We start from the raw sequence: 6,023 nt of genomic DNA on the forward strand, positions 1-6,023 counted from the left end.
TTAAAAGATTTAAAAAAGAATAAAAAACATTTGAATTTGTTGCAAAATTCTCAAAATTAAAAAATATTAATAAAAATAATGCGGTCGATAAAATTACAATTTTAACTTCTTGAAATTTTAATATATAGTTTTTTTATTATATTTATTACTAATTTTATACAAAAAAATTTTTACAACATAATCAAAATTAATTCAAAATATATTAATCACAACCATTTTCAATAATAGATATAATGCAATATAATGCAACAATTTAAAATTAAAATTTTTTTATATTTTTGTGAAAAATAACTTTAAATGAACAATAACTTCATTTATTTATTTAATAATAGTAAAATAATTCCGAAATTGAAATTTTAATTAATATTTCGTTTAACAATAATTTTTGTGACATTTTTGTAAATTAAAAAAAATGCATTATAAAAGATTCATTTTTTCTGGAGTTCAGGGCTATTCTACGAATTAGTAAATATGCCCATTGTGGTATTTTTTCGTCGAACTACCCCAGTTTAAAAAAAAGAAGTTTCTACGAAGCCGAGATATTGCAAATTTTTACAGCGCGCATCAATTTGAACGCTTCGCTTGGACGAGCTTCCCCCACTACGACGCCGGGCATTTTCTTAGTAAGTACCTTCATCTTTAAAGGGCTCGTGAGTCGTTAATTTTCCACATTTTTCAATGCATATCACGGGAAATCGTAGTTTACGTCCTAATCTTTATTTTGCGAAAAATTCAAGTCTTCATGTTTATAAACAATTGCACTACGATTTTTAAAAAAATCTGATTTTGGCTCCTGTAGGTCGTAGAGGGTGCATTTTTAAAAAATATATATTTTTTTGCCCGTTATCCCTTGAATCTATTTTCGTTAAGGTAGCATAAATAGCAACAATTTTATTCAAATTGTTTATAAGCGAAAAACACACGGTTCTTTAATGCACAATTTGAGAATGTTAATGCCAAAAAAACGGAGATATTTTTTAATAGGTCGCTTAATTGCGTCTTTAAGATTACAATGACGCTTTCAGAATCATGTCTGGTTGAAAATTAACGCCTGTATTAGAGGCTTAAAGTTCATAACTTTTGGAGCCTCCGTTATAAACAAATTGAATTGTGCGAAAACTATTGCCTCTATAGCGCTCACTTTTGGCACGCTTTTAAAATATGACAAAACCCTCAACTTGTCATAGGTTTTATAAAATTTTAACAATAAATGCGATAGTTATAAACAAATTAAGAAATGGGCCCTTTTCTTGTTTTTTGCAATAACTTTTTTGTTTATTAATCGATTTTAACTTAACGGGTTTCATTTTGTAGATAATTTTATTCCCTACAAGCTGTCTCTGAGTCACTTTTCGCTAAAATTGATGGTTTTCCCTGCAAAGTGAAAAAACTGTTTTCCTCACTTATTTGTTTACTTAGAAAAGTTAGCTAATAAATTTTTTTTACTCACGAGATGAAAGATGTCTTGTATTATGTTCCTTTAGACAATTTTACAATAATATCGCGGGTAGGAATTTTTTCGAGTTCCTCTTTTATTTTCGCTAATTTTCCTGGTGTATAAATACATATCCAACTTTTGAATTTTCGATGATTAAACAGCTACAATACATATTATTAGTTATTCGTGTTTTTGTTGAAAACGTCAAAGTTTTTTAAAAACTAACAAGAGTAAGAACAGTTTTAGAATTAAATTCCCCATAAAATAAAGTAATAATTTTTTAAGTCCGCCAACGCATCATCCCTTATCAATCCTTTAAAATCCTTCATTTGAACTGTACTTACTGTCAATTAATGCTCTGTACACTCATCCTGTGTACCAAATCTGGTTGTTCTAAATTCAAGTATAAGAGATATTGATTTTTTCGAAATTTGAAACCCTATTTTCAATGCCTATAACTTCTGCAGCTTAGTATAAAGGTAAGTTGCGTTAAATCACCATATTTTGGGCTCCCCTATGAGTACATGCCCCTGTTCTGTGTCGGTTCTTATGCAGAACACCCTATATATAATCATTATTTAATTTGCTTGGATTTCGTAACGAATTTGGAACAATTATTATATAAGTACAATACATTTTCCCGCTCAAGGTTTTGCCGTCCGGTTTTTGCTCAAGGTTACACCGATACGTTTTGTCAAGTCATGCTTGTTTATATTTGTTCGTTGAATTGAAGATTTACTTGTTTAAGATAGTAATATTAAGTGTCACATTGAATATACATGTGTATGTCAACACAAGTTGTTCAGTTTTTTACAAGACCGTTGATTCAATCAGTCATGTTTTAAAAGTGATATATTGATATGTATACTGAGCGATCCTCTTTGCCGTTGCATATGTAAACTCTTTCAAACGAGAAAACAAAAACTAGCCAGGTGAAATGTAAAACAGTATATTGTGAGAAAATAATAATACATAGACAAGCAGAGCACTTGAGACTAGAAAACGAACTCTATGAATTACTGAATAACTTCTACATCGTAAATGTAAACTATAAGTGAAGGTTGGGAGCGTTCACAGTACTGATGTACATTAGATCGTTTATTACTTGAATCTGTTTCTTATTTGCAAGAGCTAACAATTTATAGTAATTAATTTACAACGTAAGCTTTTTATTTTATCTAACTAAGCAAGATATCTAATATAGTATTATTGTTATGAAAAAATATAGAGTTAGTTAGAGATAAAAATATATACAGGGGTTAACGGGATATTAATATTACTTATATAATCCTAAATAAACTGATGCCTCAGCATTCAATCCGTCAAAGCAGCTCCATTGGTCTCTATACCGGGTGTCCCCAACTGCTATCGCTTACACATATATTAGGATCTCGGATACTATAGGGGCATTCCACGCCAAATCGACCACTTTTAACCCTGACCCTTTTCGATTTGGCTGCAACTTTTGTATTGTTTTCTACCCCATTGAAAACCTCTGAGAATTTTTTCAAATTTTTTCACCCAACTCAAAAAAAGTTATGAATTTTTGAAGCTTTTTTAAAAAAATAACCATAACCTTTTCAAAAAATGAGTTAACGGGACGTTTTTTTTCAAAATTTTTGTTTTTAAATGTACTTTTTGAAAAAAAAATAGATTAAAATTATCTGGACCTATCTTCACTGTTTTTTNTTTTTTTTTTTTTTCTTATAAAAATGTGACATTTTTTATAAATCCTCAAATTTTTCCATTGTTTTTTCGATTTCTATTTTTTATTGATTGAAAAATTTTTTTTTAATTTTTGTTTTTAAATATACTTTTTGAAAAAAAATAGATTGAAATTATCTGGACCTATCTTCACTGTTTTTTTTTAATATTCGATAAAAAACGGAAAATTTCTCGAGTTACAATTTTTAATTTCTTTTTTCTTATAAAAACTAATTTTTTATAAATCCTTAAATTTTTTCAGTTGTTTTTTCGTTTTCTATTTTTTTTATTGATTGAATTTTTTTTTTCAAATTTAGCTTATTCCACATAACATCATTTTGAAAATTTTTGAAAATGTAGGTATGTAGAATCCCAAAATTGAAAAAATTTATTCTATGCAGCGTTTGATGACAATTTCAAAAAGTCAAAAGAGGATGGTTTAAAAATGATTTATTTGAGTTCAAATGTGTTGCACGTTTTTTTTAAAGCCCACTGTTCGTCCAAAAATGGACCAAATAACAACTTTTTTTAAAATTTTCTTTGTTTCTGGATGTAGTTTTCGAAAAAAAATTATTCAAAACGATCTTCTATTTTTTCAAAAGAAATCGAATTTTTTTTCAGTTTTACCACTTTCAATCATTTCTTTCATATATTTTTTTTCAATTTTCGGATTCTATATAGTATTTCAAAAATTTTGAAAATTGTGTTATGTGAAATAAGCTAAATTGAACAAAAAAATTGTTTTCAATTACTTAATAAAAAAAATAGAAAACGGAAAAACACCACTGAAAAAATTTCAGGATTTATAAAAAATGTCAGTTTTTTATAATAAAAAAAACAATTTTTCAAAAATCGAGAAATTTTCGTTTTCTTTTTTGGAAAATTGAAAAAAAAACAGTGAATATAGGTCCAGATAATTTTGATCTATTTATTTTCAAAAAGTACATTTAAAAACAAAAATTTTGAAAAAAACGTCCCGACAACGCAATTTTTGAAAAAGTTATGATTATTTTAATAAAAAGCTTTTTTCAAAACTTCATAACTTTTTTTGAATTTGGTGAAAAAATTAGAAAAAATTCTGAGGTTTTCAATGGGGTAGAAAACAATAAAAAAGTTTCAAGGGGTCAGGGTTGTTAAAAGTGGTCGATTTGGAGTGGAATGCCCATAAGATAAGAGACAGAAAAACTGTATTGTCAAAATGTATTGAATTAATTCAAATAAATTCGTCTGAAAATAATATTCTTCTTCAAAATCCATTCTGAATCGTTCCAATATCTCTTTTCTACATCATGAAATCGTTTGTTGAACTATACTAAATAGTTTATGGGACTAGTCGTTATTGGGAATATTCACTTTTCAGGGCTATGGGGTTCAGAAGTCTGCTGTATTAGAATTTTTTGTGCTTGGAAATTCGATTCCTAAGGCTATGGGATTACAGATTCTGTTTTTTACAAATAGAAATAAAAATTATCCCGCAGGAAATATTATTAATTTAACTATTAATGGTTATATTTTAAATATGGTCTCCAAAATTAATTTCCTTGGAGTGACTTTAGATGGAAATCTACACAGGCCAACTACTATTTCTAATCTGCTACGGAAGAGTTATTAGGATTTGTAGACACCATAACGGACGTTGTGGGAAAAACCTACATAACCTCAAATATAGTGAAACACTATTTTTCGTACTTTTAAATTGGGATATTTCATATATCATACATTTGTATAGCGCTGCACAGTGGGTAAACCATTCAACCACAAAATGTTGAAACCATAAACCTAAACACCTAATTAATTAAACTAAACACACAACACCCAGACCCATAAAATTTAAACCTATAAACAGGTTTATGGTTTCCAGAATTTGTGGTTGAAGGGTTTACATTTAACTGGTTTTAAAATTTATACCTTACTTTTTTATATTCCCTAAATATTGTTTATATTTCCTGGTATCATTTATGGGAAACATTTCTGATTGCGGTTTATAAGATAGGCAAACCAATAGAGATGTTTTGGCACACTTAAATATTACAGCAAATTTCGAGTATTATCTTTTGAAAAATGAAATGAAAAAAGTAAATGAAAACCCAAGTGAGTTATAGACTGTAAAATTTGACGGCCTATTGTTAAACAATTAGGTTGGTAGCGGCAAAAACAGATACTGTCATAACCGGCAACCCGAGTACTTTGCCAGATAAAAATATTTTATTTCTGACCGGCATATTATTAGCTTATATCGTCATAGTTACGCTATCAATAAAGAGAGTCATAACTCCCTTGGGACATTATAGATTATACAGGGTGAGTCAGTTTTTTGTAGACAAACTTTAACAGGAGATAGAACACATGTTTTTAAAAAGAAAAGTTCCTATAAACATGTCGTAGAAGGCTTCGTTTCCGAGATACAGGGTGTTGAATATATTTTTTTTTTCTCGAATTTTCATTATAATTTATAAACGAATGCTTAGATTTTTTTCATGTTTGGGAGATAATGTCTATTAATTAAGTGGCATAAAACAAGCGATAAGAATGTTCAAAAACTTGCACAGTGGCGGAGTGGAGGGGGTGCTCAACCTCTTTCTTAGACAGAACTTCTACGCCAATGACTATTTTTAAAAAAAACTGTTATTTTCATTATCTACATACAGTTTAACAAAAATAATGTCCCTTCTTCCGTTTCGAAATTCCTGTGCGTTTAAGAGTTATTTTGATTTTTAGAGTTTGATGTGGTACTAAATTAAATAATTTATTTATTATCAATTATCTGTTAAATATTTAATTCTATTAACGAAACCTACCTAAATATGGTTTTTTAAGGATTCTAAAAGCCGAAATCTCATATTCTTTATCTCTTTCCAATGTAGTCAAAATAAATATTTGT

This window comes from Anoplophora glabripennis, unplaced genomic scaffold (genome assembly GCF_000390285.2).
Source record: "Anoplophora glabripennis isolate ALB-LARVAE unplaced genomic scaffold, Agla_2.0 scaffold155, whole genome shotgun sequence".
Classification (NCBI taxonomy): Eukaryota; Metazoa; Arthropoda; class Insecta; order Coleoptera; family Cerambycidae; genus Anoplophora; species Anoplophora glabripennis.